We start from the raw sequence: 20,917 nt of genomic DNA on the forward strand, positions 1-20,917 counted from the left end.
AGTTAGTGATGGGATAATCTATTCTGCACTGCATTAAATGTCACCACTATCACTTTAAAAATACAAGTCATTTAAAAAATCTATTTTTTTGTTTGCTTTTGTTATCCTTCTGTTTATGTACCTTGTTGGTGGTGTAATGGGTGTGAATTGACCCTTTTCTATTTGCAGGCATGGGACTGGTCAGGGGTCTCCTCTTTGATCCCTCATATTTGTCCTAGCAACAGAACCCTTGGAGATCAGACTCATATCTCACCCACTGATATAAGGCCTAGAAGTGGGAGAGCTTAAAGTTAAAATTACACTTTATGCAGACAATGTCTAACTTTTTCTAAATGACTCTCATGTATCTGTAGATTATGCCCTAGTGATTATATTGGAATAAATATTCAGGACTCAGATTTACTGGAATAAATCTAGCATAGTAGTTAGAGATAATCTCACTAGTACACACACGCACGCACGCACGCACGCACGCATGCACACACACATACACAATTATTGCTGCTTTGCCTAGTTGGAAAGAGATATGTGTTTGTTTAGGGGTAACCATATCCAGCCCTACAAATTATCTAAAAGAAAAAAAAAATCACTTTTCTTTTCTAATTTTCAGTAAAATTGCAAGCTTGGTCCGAACTACTCCTTCTGTATAAGGTCACATTAACCTCCTTAACATAACAACTTAAAGATTCTTTAAATAATCCTTAAAATTTTTGAAAACTTGGACTCCATTTTAATCATACTGTATATGTTTCCTTGCATCAAAGAGGATGTCTTTCAGAAACCATCGGACTTGGCAAAGCAGGCGTTTTTGCCTGTCGCATCTTGGTTGCTAGGGACCTGAGTTTTGGGGCACAATAGGGGCTTTTAGCTATCACGTAGCCCATCTGAGGTTAGCTACACTTGGCTATGATTTAGCCAAGCGCTTGGAGCAGCGGGGAGGGTAGAACTCATATTGTGGTAATAGCACGGGGGGAGCTTCCACTGGTGGTGGAGAGGGAGGAGGTTAGAGATAGAAGAGGAGAAAGGAAGGTTAGTGTTAAAACAAAAGAAGGGAAGGAAAAATCAGAGTGGGAGGGTCGTGTTAGGTGTTTAAAGGGGGAAGGTTAGCATGACAATAAGAGATAGAGAGGGAATATGACAGGATATTGAGCAAAGTATAGTTATGCTTTAACTAGTGGCAGCCAACCAGATTCCACATCTAAAAAAAATACTAATGGTACTCACCAAGCAATCAGATAAATGTGATTATGTTGGCAGTAAATAAACATTGTTGATGTCCAAAATCGATTGTGAAAGATTCTAATGGTGATTAATCCAACCAGAATTTAGTTGATCGGAAAAATGTTTTTTATTATTAGTTGTGTTAGATAGGAAGTACAAATTGGTCCGTTGATGGTAAAACATAATAATTAATTTGTTAGGACATGTTATTTATGATTGCATTTATCTGATCGCTCTGGCGAGTCTTCACTGAAAATTGCACTATTAGTGGGCACCTTGAAGGACATATGAAGTGAGGAGTATATGGAGGCTGCTATATTTATTTCTTCTAAGCAATAACAGTTGCCTGGTGTCCTGCTGATCATTCATGCAACAATAGTGTCTGAATCACACACCCGAAAACAAGCAAGCAACAAATCCAGTCAAACTTCAGTCAGAAACATCTGATCTGCATGCTAGTTCAGAGTCTATTTCTAAAAGTATTAGAGACAGATAATCAGCAGGAGAGCCAGGCAATTTGCATTGTTTAAAATGAAATAAGTAGTGCAGCATCCATATTCCTCTCACTGCAGGTGTCCTTTAACATTGGCTGCCTGCACTGCACTGGTTTTCATAAACCGGACCTCAGAAAAAGGCGGATTGGAGAACCCGAGCGTGAGTGCTATTTATGATGAGCACCAGTAGTAATGCCACTGGATGCAGGATAGACATAAATCAACACACTCCCATCCATCTTCCCCAGACAATATACTGTCATCAGATCTTTTCATATCTTTGCTACCACACATCCACAGTAAATGAAATAATTTGACGATGTGAACATCTGGAGGATATAAAAATAGCCCTTAATTCATGTTTGCCTGTACACTGCCTATTAATGAAGTCTCATTTATCATTTTGCTACATGTGTGTCATACTGTTACACAGCAGAAACTACGTACGCTTGGGACGATGACACCTCCGTGCTGGAAAATCTCCACATTCCTATGTAAGGACCACTATCACACTACTGCACCTCCATACAGCTATAATCATCATCTGTCAGTCTGAAGGTGCAGTTTTACTGTGGTGCTTAACCACTTTACCCCCCAGTGCTAAATTTCTCCGTCCCTCTGCGCACTGCTTCACCCCCAGGGACGGAGAAAGGCGCACTTATTTGTTTACTGGCTGGGAGTGGGCGGGGACCTCGCGCGCACACTCCAGCCAGCCAGCACAGCAGGTGACTAATTGGATGTTAGGAACAAGCGTTCCTAAATCCAATTAGACGCGCCGATTGCGGACACAATGGAGGCTGCTTCAAACAGAAGCAGTCTCCATTGATAACAAATGAATGTAAACAAACATGTAGCGCGCGATCGCATGCCCCCGCGACCCGCGCGCGCGCGCACACACCCCCGCTCTGCAGTGCAATGATTGGTTATGGGGACCCCAGTCCCCAATAACCAATCATATCACAGTAAAAAATGAATGGAAGCAGCGCTGCAATGTACAAATTGCGCTGGTTCTTCAGGGGTAAAACCCCTCCGTTGTGAAGTGGTTAAGCGAGGGAAATTCCCTAAAGTGAACCTGTCACTAAAGCATTGTTCCTATTATCGTAGGATTTATACGCATAGGTGGTCGTACACAGCATCCAAATCATGCCAGACTTATGAGAAATACTCCAAACAGAATGTCAAACAGAAATTGTGACCCAATCTTGATCACATTTCTAAAAATTAATTATATTGCTGCTCCTTTGGTTCTATACCTCTGCTGCTCTGTGCAGTATACAATAATGCAATTACTATCATTATTATTCCTCCTGATGTACAGAATCCATCATTACGCTAGAATACTGTAGATCATGCTACTACCTGATAACTGGCCAAAATGTAAAAAGGAAGTTTATCAATGGCAGTGAGGATCTGAAGAGATGCTCAAACCTGCCTAATGTACTGGACCTGTATATGGCAGGCTAAACTCACACCAGAATGGCTAAGGCCTGTGAAATTTAGCATTTTTATATGTTTGGAAAATATAGACATGCTAGGGAAATCATATCTTTCTTTCAACAGTGATGAATTCCATGTAGGGTGATACTGGATGTGAATAGCTGTCCCCATCTGAAGAGCGGAAGAGAGACACCCACTCCCGGTCCATCTCCCATTCTCTTCCTGCTCTCACCAGAAGCCCAGCTGTGATGTCATAGAGTGTGCAAACATGCAGTACTCCGAATCTGTGTGAATATTTTTCTCACGCTCATGGGGGTCACTTCCCTCTCTAATGTCCACGACACAATATGACCCTCACCGACTGAAATCCAATCACAAATAACATCTGCTTTTTATCATGAAGGGGATACTCTACAATCTGGAAGCATTCCATATCAGAAAATTCTGGAGAAAACGTCCACATAAATGCACTGAAAAGCTACGCTTCACCACTAATAAAATGGACATCCCTCAAATCACATATTTATTTATGTCATATAAAGTATGGGCCTATGAAAGAACATGGTAGTGTGCACATCCAGATTAAAGGGCATGATTTATTGCAGGGATTAAAGGCAAACTGTTTCTCAGCTTGATTACTTGTTTGTATCCTCTATAATAAAATGCAAGTGTCCCTGCGTCATCAACTGAATGGTTGTGTGTCCCTGGCTTTTTTGTACTGAGCATGTGCGCAGCCAGGGCAGTTAGGACACAGGGCCGGATCTGACAGTTTGCTGTGTGTGGTTCACAGAGGTTCTGATTGCATTGTGGGAAAAAAGCTTTTTCCAACTGCCAAGCAAGCAGCTCCCTGTGTGCATATACTTCAGACAGTGGTGGGGAACGAGCAAGCGGGACGCGTATGTGCGCGCATTGCGGGGGGTACCTAGCGCCTGTTTTTTAACGGGCAGGCCTTTTTACAAGTGTAGATATAAAATATAAGCATTCCACTGTGATCCTAACAAAAACTGGCAGAAGTGTCAAATATTTGCTGCCAGTCAGTGGATTAATCCAGGTGCTGAAAAAGTGAAATGTTCTCTTGCCCTCTGCAGCTTGATGAAAGTTTGCGGACATTTGTACTGTTGCTAAGGCTGCAAAGAAGAGCAAATGTAATAACAATAAATTGAAAAAATACTTTTTCAGCAACTATCACAAGTCACTAGGCAAAAGAACACTGGTAACTGTTTGTTCAGCAGCATTAACAGGAAGGACCCCATCCCAATCCCTTCACTCATAGGTGAGGTGTGTGATGCCACTATAAAAAAGGGATTCAAAACCTTGTAAAAAAATGTATGATAAATGATTAATGAAAGGAATTACTTGTAAAAATAATCAGAGGATACAGTGAGCCATATGCAATTTGAGGTGATAAGAAGCTTGCAGCGTGCAAGTTTTTTATCACCTGACATAGCTCAGTATTTACCATTAAATTCAATTGTTAGCTTCACCTGAACGATATCCGAGCAAGAAGAGCGTTGCTCCTACCAGCCCCTCAATGGAGAGCAATTTTTGGGTGTGCTGTGGTGCAGTCTTTCAGCACCACAGCACTATTACCTGGCTCCCGTGTAATTCGCTAAGTGCTGCTATAGTGCCGGGCACCCTTGCACACTCCTGTGTTCCACTGCTTGCCACCACTAAAGCTATGCCAACCCACCAGGTCCACCACCGCTGTTACTTACTCTTTTGTAAAATAGGACCCCTGGCAAAAAGCATAATCAAAGCTCCCACAGGGACTCCCAGTTGGCTCACTAAGCGGATTGTAGGGCCCTTTTTCACCACCAGCGTTTTGCAATCGGATTTTGATTGCTAATGTATCACAAAAGGCTGGGTACAGTTAAACCTGATAGAAACTGTGGTAAGCATTTCCATTTGCAGCGCAATTTTCTCCTGAGCACAACCTTCATCCTGCTGTATTTGTGGTGTGTTTTGAAGTGGAAAAGAGCCTTATTGTTGTCTAATTCTCTATTGAGGTGACTTTCTCTTCCTGTGACGTTCTCTGTAACAAGTAAGGGGATACTGTATATACAGCAGAAACAAAGACAGCTGTAGAAACCTACTGGAGGTTACAGTATTTGACTAGAGTTGAGCTTTAATATTGCTTTTAGTCACACAAAATAGATGGATGATATAAAAATCTAAATCTATGAGAACGTCATTTTGGTTTTTGCCTATAACCATTACTGAAACAGACTTTATCCTGGCAGACATAAACACCATTCTCCATAAAATCATATTACTCTGCAGAATTTCCCAGCATTCCTGTGTCTGTTCTGGTTCGCTGCAGTCATGGCACACCGCGCTCTGATCTCTGGTCCCTGCGTGATCGGTCCCCCATGCCACATCATTAGTCCAGGAAATGTCAACTCTCTGCGGTGTATCTCCTGGGACACCCTTGCCTGGTGGCTGTTTGCTGTCCCATTTACCACAGAGCTGATGTGTCACATTGAGAAGGAAGCTGCTGTTTAAGAAAGAAAACTGTTCTGCTTACAATCACTGTAATAGAGCAGCAAACACAATTCCAGCCAGGCCTGTGGAACTCATCCTGTAAATTATAGGTTGCAGGTCACTAGAAAGATTGTCTGTCACTAAGACATATGAGACTTGCTGAGTGAATAAAGGGCCTTCTCTGTGCTCTGCACACTGCATGACAGAGGACTGGCACTGTAGATAATAGTGATATAAACAGGGTGCTAGTGATTTTCATTTGCCACACTACTCAGGTCAGTTTTTGCATCTTAGGGTTGTGCCTTCACGGCATGGCTGTTGATGGGGAGAACACATTTCTCTGTTGGTTACATGTGACTTGAGGTAGTTGAGATGTAGGCACTGTAGAGAGCAGTTGTGGGATGGAGGAGAAGCCAGTGTAACAGGAAGGAGCATTGCCTGACAATACCTGAAGATTCATATGGGTCTAAATAGGAGACGTCATCCGCTGTCTCACCCTGCCAGCTGTTGGACTGGGGGTGTATAAAACACAGATATTTTAATAATAGAACAAGTAGGTGACCGAATCAAGAGGTAAAATCACACACATATCAAAACTATATATAGGATAAAAATAGTTATATGACAATGATGGGTGGCTATACAATCAGAGAGGCTGCTGACACAATAAATGATAAATATTATGCTAATAGTCAGGAAACAGAATAATAATGCACATAGTAGTGCGCAGCAGCACATCTGAACATCTGAAGGTGGGGGCGTATCTCGGACACTGCCGGTTGTCACATAATTGCTTCATCTTTGTACTACCGTACGTCAAATTTTGAAATATCTGTGATTTTATGAATGTAATAGGGTCAGCTACATGTTTTTTGGGTATACAGACTTTTCCTTTCTTATTTATGATTTTGTTCATATGTTAGTGGATAATTTTATGCACTTCCACTTCATTAGTACAACAAGTTTCCCCCAATAAAGGCCAAGTTAGCCAAAACGTGAAGGGACAGACGGGACGAGGGAATTTATGAAGCTTTAGTTTGTGGATTCACCAGTTTTACACTTATTTTTTGCATTGCATATGGTACGATGCTCCTGCCGCATCACAAGGCAAAATATGTCAATTAAATGACCCTGCGGCAGAGTGCGCTGACATATGCATATACATATGCATATGACCAGCATATATGCACATATGCTGGTTATATGCATAGCGCCGCGCCCCGTTCAGTGACGTACTCCCTGCAGCTCCACGCAAGTTGCACCACGATTCGCGAGTGCACCTAATGAGTCACGAGACAGTGACATACCAGGAAGTGAGTGGCAGCGGCGGAAAAAGGACAGGAGCCCTCTCTGCATACTGAGGATTAGCGAGGCGGATCGCGGTGCAGCTCAGCCCATCTAGGCAACAGGGAGAGCCCGTCGTAAAACTCTATGTGGATGTAACACTTGAAGGCACATGTGAGAGGTTTTAAAAATAAAGCATTCAATGGTTCTTAACTGAATCACGCTATGAGAGCTTTTATGCTTTAAGGTATTGGCATGCAAGAAATTGGATTGCTAAGGCATCTAATGCGTATGGATATGTTCTGCCTGGAATAACCCACCAATACTGGCACCAAGATCCTGAGACCCCAAGGCTTCCTGGATAAAGCACTTATCTAACTAGTCTAGCAGTGGTCAGAGATATCCCATGAGTCTGTTTCTTGCACGGTGCTTTGATGGTGGATTCATGTTTCTGACTTGAATATTGGATACATTGGTGGCATAGAGGAAAAGAATATTGATGGCACTTTGAATGTGAATGGATTTTAATATAATAGGAATATGGTGGATGTTCGCTAAACTTATTAATATTATTATATGAAAGGTTCCCTGCTAGAACCAAGGTGGAGTCCACTCTGGTGGACTAAAATCATCTTGCATAGCGCTTTGATATTTAATCTCACAAATATATTGAATACGAAAGTTTGCATGTTTGGATGTTTGTTACTCAATCACGCAAAAATGGCTGAATGGATTTGAATGAAATTTGGCACACGCATAGTACATTACCTGGAATAACATAGAGGATACTTTTTCTCCCCATAACCAAAAAAGTGGGAGGAGACAAATACAAATTTCATTGGGAAAATGTAAACTGCAACCATTCTTACACTGTTAATAGTAGGGTTCTCAAACTTTGCACAGTTGGTCGCTGGGTGACTGGGATTAATATTCAGAAAAGTGGGTAGAGCCTACAAAACCCAATCAAAATTCACCTATTGATTTTCAAGGGGAATATTTAAATGCTGCTATTTTTTCACTGCTAATGGCACAAGCCTCAAGCCTCAAACCAAAGTTGGTCATTGGGTGACTGGGGTTCAAATTCAGAAAAGGGGTGGAGCCACAGCCAATCAGATTTGTTTCATTTCAATGCAAATTATTGATGCCAAAGACCGCAAAGCTCACAAACTAGGACATTGAGTAATTGTAAGTTAGGGTTAGAAAAAGTGGGCAGAGCCAACACCAGCCAAATACATAGCCGTGCAATGCCGGGCCATCAGCTAGTGGTATATAAGAGGGGGTAATGGGAAGCAGACATTTGGGTCTAACAGTGTTGCTTCTAGAATAGCACGAACGAGTACAATCCAATTATAAACAGAAACATGCCCAATAAACCTGGTAAACATCTTCTGCTCGAACCTTGATTTGCTAAAAGCAATTAAAATACACTGTACATAAAAACACTCTAGAGATTAATGTGCATAGTTGATAGGGGTGTTAAACCCAATGTTAAGTCTCCCGTAATATCAACAAGGATTCTGCACTTCTAGCTGGTATACGAGCTTCTGGTTACAGAAAATGGCAAATAAATGAGAATTAATATTAATCCATATGTGTAAACAGAAATGAAAAGAAGAATTTAAGTCAGTTAAGTGTAGAAAGGACGGATGATGCATGTATGCATAGAGAGTAACTCAGAATAAACATTTTGTTTCTCCAATTAACCTTTCAAAACTAATATATGGAGATTAACAAAATGTATTTTTTGAAAAAATATACTTTCTCAATCTCTAGAAGCTATACCAGATCTCCGTTGTTCAAAACTGGGATTCCATGACTCAACGTATGTTATAAGGCAAACATTTGTATTTTTATTGATCAGCTTTTAAATTGTTGACCACATAACATTTAGCCTAGTCAAATTCTAGCAAAGGTTCCGACAAGGTATTGGACTTTTCAGTAAAAGAGCTGCACTCCAGGGATACTGTAAGTCTGTTTGAAAATACATTGTTGGTTTGTTTGTTTGTTTTATACAGCTGAGTTCAATGGTTTAGAGACAGAGAAAGTAAACTTCTTTAAAAGAATACTGAAGTAACCAAATTACTTCAGTAAAGGTTTAGCATCATCCTCGGGTGCAGTTTGTGTGGTTTGATTTTTTTGTGTTGTCTTGTTTATAGTTTTGTAACTGCCGTGTTCCCAAAGAGAACACCTCTTTGGCCACTGAGTTATGTAATGTAGTCTTTGGCCACATAACTGAGTTATGTAATGGCCCGAAAGCATATGAGGCATAGATTTTAACCACTTGAGGACCACAGTCTTTTCGCCCCTTAAGGACCAGAGCCTTTTTCTCCATTCAGACCACTGCAGCTTTCCGGTTTATTGCTCGGTCATACAACCTACCACCTAAAGGAATTTTACCTCCTTTTCTTGTCACTAATACAGCTTTCTTTGGCTGCCATTTGATTGCTGCAGCGAGTTTTAGTGTTTATTATATTCATCAAAAAAGACATGAATTTTGGCAAAAAAATGACTTTATAAACTTGCTGTGCTGACATTTTTAAAATAAAGTAAAATTTCCTATACATTTGAGCGCGAAAGTTATTCTGCTACATGTCTTTGATTAAAAAAAAACCATTCAGTGTATATTTATTGGATTGGGTAAAAGTTATAGCGTTTACAAACTATTGTGCCAAAAGTGAATTTTCCCATTTTCAAGCATCTCTGACTTTTCTGCGCACCAGTCAGGTTTCATGAGGGGCTAAAATTCCAGGATAGTACAAATACCCCCCAAATGACCCCATTTTGGAAAGAAGACATCCCAAAGTATTCAGTGAGAGGCATGGTGAGTTCATAGAAGATTTTATTTTTTGTCACAAGTTAGCGGAAAATGACACTTTGTGACAAAAAAAAAAGTTTCCATTTCTTCTAACTTGCGACAAAAAAAATTTAAATCTGCCACGGACTCACTATGCTTCTCTCTGAATACCTTGAAGTGTCTACTTTCCAAAATGGGGTCATTTGTGGGGTGTGTTCACTGTCCTGGCATTTTGGGGGTGCCTAATTGTAAGCACCCCTGTAAAGCCTAAAGATGCTCATTGGACTTTGGGCCCCTTAGCGCAGTTAGGCTGCAAAAAAGTGCCACACATGTGGTACCGCCGTACTCAGGAGAAGTAGTATAATGTGTTTTGGGGTGTATTTTTACACATACCCATGCTGGGTGGGAGAAATATCTCTGTAAATGACAATTGTTTGATTTTTTTTACACACAATTGTCCATTTACAGAGAGATTTCTCCCACCCAGCATGGGTATGTGTAAAAATACACCCCAAAACACAATATACTACTTCTTCTGAGTACGGCGATACCACATGTGTGACACTTTTTTGCAACCTAGGTGCGCTATGGGGCCTAACGTCCTCTTCACAGGTCATTTTGAGGCATTTGGATTCTAGACTACTGCTCACGGTTTAGGGCCCCTAAAATGCCAGGGCAGTATAGGAACCCCACAAGTGACCCCATTTTAGAAAGAAGACACCCCAAGGTATTCTGTTAGGAGTATGGTGAGTTCATAGAAGATTTTTTTTTTGTCACAAATTAGCGGAAAATGACACTTTGTGAAAAAAAAAACCAATACATATCAATTTCCGCTAACTTGTGACAAAAAATAAAATCTTCTATGAACTCATCATACACCTAACAGAATACCTTGGGGTGTCTTCTTTCTAAAATGGGGTCACTTGTGGGGTTCCTATACTGCCCTGGCATTTTAGGGGCCCTAAACCGTGAGGAGTACTCTTGAACCCAAATGTCTCAAAATGACCTGTGAAATCCTAAAGGTACTCATTGGACTTTGGGCCCCTTAGCACAGTTAGGCTGCAAAAAAGTGTCACACATGTGGCATCGCCGTACTCAGAAGAAGTAGTATAATGTGTTTTGTGGTGTATTTTTACATATAACCATGCTGGGTGGGAGAAATATCTCTGTAAATGACACATTTTTTATTTTTTTTACACACAATTGTCCATTTACAGAGAGATTTCTCCCACCCAGCATGGGTATGTGTAAAAATACACCACAAAACACATTATACTACTTCTCCTGAGTATGGCGATACCACATGTGTGACACTTTTTTGCAGCCTAGGTGCGCTAAGGGGCCCAACGTCCTATTCACAGGTCATTTTGAGGCATTTGTTTTCTAGACTACTCCTCACGGTTTAGGGCCCCTAAAATGCCAGGGCAGTATAGGAACCCCACAAGTGACTCCATTTTAGAAAGAAGACACCCCAAGGTATTCCGTTAGGGGTATGGTGAGTTCATAGAAAATTTTGTTTTTTGTCACAAGTTAGTGAAAAATGACACTTTGTGAAAAAAACAATAAAAATCCAATTTCCGCTAACTTTTGACAAAAAATAAAATCTTCTATGAACTCATCATACTCCTAACAGAATACCTTGGGGTGTCTTCTTTCTAAAATGGGGTCACTTGTGGGGTTCCTATACTGCCCTGGCATTTTACGGGCCCAAAACTGTGAGTAGTCTGGAAACTAAATTTCTCAAAATGACTGTTCAGGGGTATAAGCATCTGCAAATTTTGATGACAGGTGGTCTATGAGGGGGCAAATTTTGTGGAACCGGTCATAAACAGGGTGGTCTCTTAGATGACAGGATGTTTTGGGCCTGATCTGATGGATAGGAGTGCTAGGGGGGTGACAGGAGGTGATTGATGCGTGTCTCAGGGGGCGGTTAGAGGGGAAAATAGATGCAATCAATGCACTGGTGAGGTGATCGGAAGGGGGTCTGAGGGGGATCTGAGGGTTTGGCCGAGTGATCAGGAGCCCACACGGGGCAAATTAGGGCCTGATCTGATGGGTAGGTGTGCTAGGGGGTGACAGGAGGTGATTGATGGGTGTCTCAAGGTGTGATTAGAGGGGGGAAATAGATGCAAGCAATGCACTAGCGAGGTGATCAGGGCTGGGGTCTGAAAGCGTTCTGAGGTGTGGGCGGGTGATTGGGTGCCTGCAAGGGGCAGATTAGGGTCTAATCTGATGGGTAACAGTGACAGGTGGTGATAGGGGGTGATTGATGGGTAATTAGTGGGTGTTTAGAGGAGAGAAGAGATGTAAACACTGCACTTGGGAGGTGATCTGATGTCGGATCTGCGGGCGATCTATTGGTGTGGGTGGGTGATCAGATTGCCCGCAAGGGGCCGGTTAGGGGCTGATTGATGGGTGGCAGTGACAGGGGGTGATTGATGGGTGGCAGTGACAGGGAGTGATTGATAGGTGATTGACAGGTGATCAGTGGGTTATTACACGGAATAACAGATGTAAATATTGCACTGGCGAATTGATAAGGGGGGGTCTGAGGGCAATCTGAGCGTGTGGGCGGGTGATTGGGTGCCCGCAAGGGGCAGATTAGGGTCTAATCTGATGGGTAACAGTGACAGGTGGTGATAGGGGGTGATTGATGGGTAATTAGTGGGTGTTTAGAGGAGAGAAGAGATGTAAACACTGCACTTGGGAGGTGATCTGATGTTGGATCTGCGGGCGATCTATTGGTGTGGGTGGGTGATCAGATTGCCCGCAAGGGGCAGGTTAGGGGCTGATTGATGGGTGGCAGTGACAAGGGGTGATTGATGGGTGGCAGTGACAGGGGGTGATTGATAGGTGATTGACAGGTGATCAGTGGGTTATTACAGGGAATAACAGATGTAAATATTGCACTGGCGAATTGATAAGGGGGGGTCTGAGGGCAATCTGAGCGTGTGGGCGGGTGATTGGGTGCCCGCAAGGGGCAGATTAGGGTCTAATCTGATGGGTAACAGTGACAGGTGGTGATAGGGGGTGATTGATGGGTGATTGATGGGTAATTAGTGGGTGTTTAGAGGAGAGAAGAGATGTAAACACTGCACTTGGGAGGTGATCTGATGTCGGATCTGCGGGCGATCTATTGGTGTGGGTGGGTGATCAGATTGCCCGCAAGGGGCAGGTTAGGGGCTGATTGATGGGTAGCAGTGACAGGGGGTGATTGACGGGTGATTGACGGGTGATCAGGGGGGATAGATGCATACAGTACACGGGGGGGAGGTCTGGGGGGGGGGTCTGGGGAGAATCTGAGGGGTGGGGGGGTGATCAGGAGGGAGTAGGGGGCAGATTAGGGACTAAAAAAAAAATAGCGTTGACAGATAGTGACAGGGAGTGATTGATGGGTGATTGGGGGGGTGACTGGGTGCAAACAGTGGTCTGGGGGGTGGGCAGGGGGGGGTCTGAGGGGTGCTGTGGGCGATCAGGGGGCAGGGGGGGGGAATCAGTGTGCTTGGGTGCAGACTAGGGTGGCTGCAGCCTGCCCTGGTGGTCCCTCGGACACTGGGACCACCAGGGCAGGAGGCAGCCAGTATAATAGGCTTTGTATACATTACAAAGTCTATTATACATACGTGCAGCGGCGATCCGGGTGCTAGCAACCCGCCGGCGCTTCCGAACGGCCGGCGGGTTACAGCGAACGGTGGGCGGAGCCAATCCCCGGCGGCTGATCGCGTCGCGAATGACGCGATCGCCGCATAGCCACTCCCGCAGCCGCCCCCGCCGATGGGCGTATTGCGGTCGTTTGGGCCCGGACTTTGCTGCCGCCCATCGGCTGGGGGCGGTCGGGAAGTGGTTAAGGTTGGGTTAACCAGCCAAAGATGCATTTAGGACCTGGAAAGTGCTACAAGGTATTGTGAAGGCACCACTTTTAAATTGTATTTTAAGGGCCTGTTCAGACTATCTGCGTATGAAGATTGCGTTTAAAATCAAAGAAACGCAAGTTGAAAAACGCATGCGTTTTTCTTGCGTTCTAATGCGTATTCTATTGCGTTTTGCACACACACGTGACCCAGGGGAAAAAAAGAATTATGGGAACCGCAGAGGAAAACGGACGCTAAAAACGCAATAGTATGCGTTTTTGATATGCGTCCATAGACTTTCATTGCGTCCGTTTCTATGCGTGACGCACAGAACTGCGTGCAGCAATGCGGATGAGAAACGTATGCGTCTCATACGCATACATGTGAAATAGCCCATTCAAAAGCATTAGGAGCCGTTTCTATGCGTTTTTGGTACCCGTACGTGTTCCCTGAAAAAGTCTAGGAACGCGCATTGGCTGAACAGGACCTAAAGTAGGTGCTATAAATAGATGAAGGTGGAAAAGAAGGGAAAAACTTTTTTTTATGCAAAATGAGGTTTCTGCTGCTAAAAATCATGCCTAAAATTGATTAAAAGCACTGTGTATAAGGAGTCTCTGTGGGTGAGGCTTCTAGTGCTGCTGCTTTGTTTGTATCATTCTTAGAGCTGCTGGTACCACACCACAGTGGTTTACCACATCCCAACCACAACACACATGTTGTCTTGGCCTTGGCAATACATTTACCCAGTGGACAGAAACTTTGTGCAGCTACAGGAACAAATACTATTTTAATTACAGAAAAAAACAAAATGTTATTTGAAATATAGTATGGAATTGTTGCTCAATAGATTTCTGCTGAATTCGTCACTACAGCACATAGGGAAGAAATCAATCACAGTCTGGTCAAATTCCTGTCAGATAGGGATAGGGATTTATATATTGGATTCATATCTGACCCGTGTACAGTGGCTTGCAAAAGTAGTCGGCCCCCTTGAAGTTTTCCACGTTTTGTCGCATTACTGCCACAAACATGAATCAATTTTATTGGAATTCCACATGAAAGACCAACACAAAGTGGTGTACACGTGAGAAGTGGATCGAAAATCATACATGATTCCAAACATTGTTTACAAATAAATAACTGCAAAGTGGGGTGTGCATAATTATTCAGCCCCCTTTGGTCTGAGTGCAGTCAGTTTCCCATAGACATTGCTTGATGAGTGCTAATGACTAAATAGAGTGCACCTGTGTGTAATCTAATGTCAGTACAAATACAGCTGCTCTGTGACGGCCTCAGAGGTTGTCTAAGAGAATATTGGGAGCAACAACACCATGAAGTCCAAAGAACACACCAGACAGGTCAAGGATAAAGTTATTGAGGAATTTAAAGCAGGCTTAGGCTACAAAATGGTTTCCAAAGCCTTGAACATCCCACGGAGCACTGTTCAAGCGATCATTCAGAAATGGAAGAAGTATGGCACAACTGTAAACCTACCAAGACAAGGCCGTCCACCTAAATTCACAGGCGGAACAAGGAGAGCGCTGATCAGAAATGCAGTCAAGAGGCCCATGGTGACTCTGGACGAGTTACAGAGATCTACAGCTCAGGTGGGGGAATCTGTCCATAGGACAACTATTAGTTGTGCACTGCAAAAAGTTGGCCTTTATGGAAGAGTGGCAAGAGTGGCAAGAAGAAAGCCATTGTTAACAGCAGTTAAAGCATAAGAAGTCCCGTTTGCAGTTTGTCACAAGCCATGTGGGGGACACAGCAAACATGTTGAAGAAGGTGCTCTGGTCAGATGAGACCGAAATGGAACGTTTTGGCCAAAATTCAAAACGCTATGTGTGACGGAAAATGAACACTGCACATCTCTCTGAACACACCCTCCCCACTGTCAAATATGGTGGTGGCAGCATCATGCTCTGGGGGTGATTCTCTTCAGCAGGGACAGGGAAGCTGGTCAGAGTTGATAGGAAGATGGATGGAGCCATATACAGGGCAATCTTGGAAGAAAACCTCTTGGAGTCTGCAAAAGACTTGAGACTGGGGTGGAGGTTCGTCTTCCAGCAAGACAACGACCCTAAACATAAAGCCAGGGCAACAATGGAATGGTTTAAAACAAAACATATTCATGTGTTAGAATGGCCCAGTCAAAGTCCAATCTGAATCCAATCGAGAATCTGTAGCAAGATCTGAAAACTGCTGTTCACAAACGTTGTCCATCAACATTGTCCATCTAATCTGACTGAGCTGTAGCTGTTTTGCAGAGAAGAAAGGGCAAGGATTTCAGTCTCTAGATGTGCAAAGCTGGTAGAGACATACCCTAAAAGACTGGCAGCTGTAATTGCAGCAAAAGGTGGTTCTACAAAGTATTGACTCAGGGGGCCGAATAATTACGCACACCCCACCTTGCAGCTATTTATTTGTAGAAAATGTTTGGAATCATGAAGGATTTTCATTCCACTTCTCATGTGTACACCACTTTGTATTGGTCTTTCACATGGAATTCGAATAACATTGATTCATGTTTGTGGCAGTAATATGACAAAATGTGGAAAACTTCAAGGGGGCCGAATACTTTTGCAAGCCACTGTATGGCCAGCTGCTCAAGTGGCTAGGGCACCCTCTCGAATTACAATAAACACAACCAGAATTCAGTGCAGGTTGTTTAAAACAACTGTTTTGATCCTTATTGCCCATGTAACTTTGTTTGTAGAATATTTGAACATCGCCATAGAATATAGTAGTACAATAAATCAATAATAATAATAATTATCAAAGCTATATGCTGTGGGGAAACAGGGGGGACATGCCACTGCTGCTGGGGACACAGGACATGCCAGTGCTGTGAGAGGATGTAGGAAGACATGCTATCATAGTGGGGAATGTGGGAAAGGGGGCAACTTCTGATACTCTAGGAACCTTTAAAAATACAGTGTAACCTTGGTTTGTGAGCATAATTCGGTCTGGAAACATTCTTGTAATCCAAAGCACTCTTATATCAAAGCAAATTTCCCCATAAGAATTAATAGAAAGCCAATTGATTTGTTCCACAATCCAAAAACAGTAATAGTAAAATAGTATAAAATAAAAATGTAAACAAGACTTTCACTATGGTGGTGGCTGGATGGTGTAATGGTTAAGGGGTCTGCCTCTGACACAGGAGACCAGGGTTCAAAGCTCTGCCTGTCCAGTAAGCCAGCACCTATTCAGGAGACCTTAGGCAAGTCTCCCTAACACTGCTACTGCCTATAGAGCGCGCCCTAGTGGCTGCAGCTCTGGCACTTTGAGTCTGCCAGGAGAAAAGCGCAATATAAATGTTAGTTGTCTTGTCTTGTCTATAACAGAATCAATGCCATGAGTTAGCTCGCCCCAACATTTTTTTTGTGTGTGTGGCATTAAGAAGGAACTTCTCCAATGACAGTTACTTTTGAGGATGTCATGGGAATGTGACATTGCACAGTCTCTACACTAATGGCCCATACTCACGGGCTACAATTGTCGGCGCAACACGTGGCGCGCGCGCGTTGCGGCGACAGGTTGCCCGTGAGTATGAGGCGTTGCACGGGCGCGCACCCCGAACCGTCGCTACTCCGCCACAACTGTCGCTAGTCCGCGTGAGTATGCGGACTAGCGACAGCAACAAGTACAGAATACCTTGAGCTTCCGGCGGGGGGAGGAACAACAGCGACAGCTTCCGCCGCATCAGTTGCCAGGTCCCTCCGCCGTGTGTATGCGGAGGGACCTGGCGACGAGCTGTCGCCGGCCTGTCGTGCACACTCTCCCGTGTGCTAGCGACAGGCCTGAAAAGTTGCCCATGAGTATGGGCCATAAGATTAAGTACAATTAAGTACAATCCTGCAGGGAGAACTACTGTATTAGCTCAGTTGAGATGACGTGACACATGTATACTTTTTTTTTGCTTGTATATCAAGATGTTGCTTGTATATCAAGTTAAAATTTCACAAATGTGTGCTTGTATTGCAAAGCGCTCGTAAACCAAGTTACTCTCAATCCAAGGTTTTACTGTACTTAAAATATTAATTCATATGAAAAGTAGCCTGTCTAAATATCAATAAAGCAAATGGCACTAAATGCATGTAGGGAGATAAATGGCAGGAAACGTGCTCACAAGAACCACACATGGTCCAAGACAAGCAGAAGTCGGGCATTAAGTCAGTAAACATTTGCAATTATTGATGCACTTAACATTCTGTAAGATACTACAGTGAGGGTGACGTGAGCTGCGGACTAAAAGCTGTTTTGCAGAGCCAACTGCTTTGTCAGACGCCCAAAGTACCGCCAATCACTTCACCCCCACTGCTGTTTCTTGTGGCATGTTTTAATTTAAAAAAGCAATTTTTTCCTAACTCAGTATTACTCTTGGGTCATCTGTCTAAATACTCAACCAATCAGACTCTCCGTCCCAAAGACTCCTGTTATCCAGAAGGTAGGTAAGGCAATCTGATAGATAGGACTTTGCAATAGACAAAAGACTACCAATTTGTCCTACCAGGAAGGACATCTACACAGAATAGATTATTTTGTCGGAACATCTTCAGCACAAAATGAGGACAAGCTTGTTTTTAGGGCTTGTCAGTGGCAGTGAAAGAGTTAACAGATATCCACAGATATCCAATGAGCACTTATTAGGTCTGGGTACATGGAAAGGAATGCAGTGAGAGAAAATAACAGAAGACAGCTCAAGGTAGTTATCAGGTGGTGAGAGGGAAACTGAAGAACATGGCAGCACATACATCAGGTCTACAGACAGATGAATCTGAGATGAAACAAAAGGCAGAAAATAACTGCTATATAAGCAGATTTACTGTAATCCTCTATTTATCAGATCTGTATGCTGTCATCGTTTCAGCTATGTCTCAGTAAAGGGCAAACATGACCTAACCTCCGTTCAGACTGTGGAAAAATGTCACCCAAAAGGATCATCCTAGGACAGTTCTCCCATGGTCATTGCACAGATGTGCTACTCGGCACACTGCCAAGCAGCATTTCAGTCCTATGGCTCATCAGAAGGAAGGACAAGCAGGAGGCATCCTCATGCAGCCGCAGCAGGAAAGTGTTACAGCAATCAAAGAGTTTCCTCTTCACCAGATTAGTGAGGACACTGACATCAGGGGACCGCTGTACACATGTTCACATACTAGACTGTCACCTGCAAGGTTTGTCAAAAGGTTTGGAGCAAGAAGGTCTACCATGTAAATGTGCCAGTATATATTAATGGAAAATTCCACTTTTGTTATAGATTTGACATGGTTGCTGCGCAAGTCATTTTGCAATTGAACGTTATTAAAAGTTATCTTTCCATTTCAATCTGCGGCTAGCTAACAATTTTCAAAGCTGACAACAAGCTCAGATTGCATGTATCTGTAACCCGTGGAGCAGTCAGTACTTATTCTATGTATTCTGCCTGTATTACTGTTGCCATGAGTTTGTCCCAAAACGCTTGCTGCAGGAGTAATTAAAATGGACATGAATTCAGAACTTCCTTTCTGCTCTATAAGATAAGCAACAGCATAATAACATTTCAAGAAAAACATTTCTTTGTTACAGCTTACAGTATTCCTGCAATGAATCTGCAGTGTGTCTACTTCCTGGTTTCATGGAAGCAGAGAAAGGTTAACATCCTGTGTTTACATATTAGCTATGTCTGCCAAGCACTGCCAAATTTCTGTGCCGACACAACCGGGAGATCAAGTTACACTTGTGATTACTTGAAGATGAGGGGGAATTAGACAGGCTCTACTCTAAAAACACACAGGATGCATTTCTCACTGTTTTCCTTCTATCCTGTTCAAAAGTTCAGGTCCACTTTAACTACTATGGAGAGCAGCTTTTGATAAGCTGGCCATACACTGGTGGATTTGGCCAAAAGATAGATCCCTCTCAGATTATAATCTAATCGGAGAGGGATCCTTCCACATACTGCACACAGATTTGTATTAGATTTCAGCATGAAATATCTTAAAAATCTATCCTAGTGCAGCACTGTACAATGCATGTTCCATGCAGTACAATGCTATGGGCTGTCTATCTGCTGCCGATCTATCAACATTTTCCATCCAGTATGAAAATCAATCCATTGGTTGACTGGGCCAGCATGTGGGAGCAACAATTTTTAGCAGATTTGATTGAATAACCGAATAGACCAGCAAGGGCACATGGGACACCCTCCACGTGCAGAGGAGGCCTGACTGCAGCGGCTCCCCCAGTCACCATGGGAACGACCACGACCACGCTGCCACCATGTAAATGGAGGGCCTGTTGCTGCTCCATCGCAGCCACAGAGAAGGTATGCTGCCCCTGGCCTGTCCACCACTGCTGCCCAGCCAGGGTGCCCCCCCCCCCCCTGGCCCTATGTCCACCAATGCTGCCCAGCCGAGGTGCCCCCGGCCTCATGTCCACCACTGCTGCCCAGTCTGGGTGGCCCCAGGCCCCACGTCCACCACTGCTGCCCAGCAAAGGTGCCCCCTGGCACCACTGGGCCCCACTGTGTCTGCACCCTCATCAACCAGCCGTGCGGATCTGAAATTAGGAGCGCTTCTCCTCGAGCAACCTGGCTCAAGTGATCCCTGCTGTCCGCCTCCATCATGATCGCCCCCAGCTTCCTCTCTACTTTTCATGGACAATCGGTAGCACCTGTCTAGTTGGGAGCGTGTCGCTGTGTAGCGTCCAGTGCCGAAAATGGCAGCGCTCATATCAGCTCTCAGGCTGCTCCTCCAGTCCCACTCTTTTTCTGTTCCTGCTATCAGTGTATGTCTTGCTATGTTTGTATTACGTTAATTGTACGTGTATGCTGTAATGCTCTGTTTGTATTATGTTAACTGTACGTGTATGCTGTAATGCTCTCTGTTTTCGCTTTGATTTTGCTTTTATTGTTTATACGTATGTACCATGCTTAACCACTTGCCGACCGCGCACTCATACCGCGCGTCGGCAAAGTGGCAGCTGCAGGACGCCGGCTGCAGGCTAATTAATCAGTAAACAGCCGCTCGTCATTTCACGGCGGGGGGCTCCGTGATTAGCCTGCGGGCCGCCAATCGCGGCTCGCAGGCTAAATGTAAACACAAGCGGAAATAATCCACTTTGTTTACATTTTTACAACGCTGCTACAGTAGCAGCGTTGTAGTAGATCAGCGATCCCCGGCCAATCAGCGGCCGGGGATCGCTGTCACATGACAGCGGGGAGCCTGTTAGAGGCTGCACAGGACAGATCCGTTCCTGTGCAGCCTCCGATCTCTCGGGGAAGGGAGGGAGGAGAGGGAGAGGGGGAATCCTGCGGTGGAGGGGGCTTTGAGGTGCCCCCCCCCGCCACCCACAGCATGCAGGAGTGATCA

The 20,917-nt window shown here is 43.9% G+C and overlaps 1 protein-coding gene across 4 annotated transcripts in view; it reads right to left on the minus strand.

The window, feature by feature from the left end:
- ARHGAP32 (Rho GTPase activating protein 32) overlaps positions 1 to 20,917 on the minus strand; it is a 562,915-nt gene that overhangs the window by 322,313 nt on the left and 219,685 nt on the right. The window contains exon 1 of one of the 4 annotated variants that reach the window (XM_068240360.1): positions 122 to 197. The exons of the other annotated variants lie outside the window; for them this stretch is intronic. The gene's annotated coding sequence lies outside the window, so the exon portion shown is untranslated. Of the gene's footprint in view, positions 1 to 121; positions 198 to 20,917 lie in introns of those variants that run through there. 4 annotated transcript variants of the gene reach the window in all.

The sequence above is a fragment of the Hyperolius riggenbachi genome, chromosome 6 (assembly GCF_040937935.1).
Source record: "Hyperolius riggenbachi isolate aHypRig1 chromosome 6, aHypRig1.pri, whole genome shotgun sequence".
Classification (NCBI taxonomy): Eukaryota; Metazoa; Chordata; class Amphibia; order Anura; family Hyperoliidae; genus Hyperolius; species Hyperolius riggenbachi.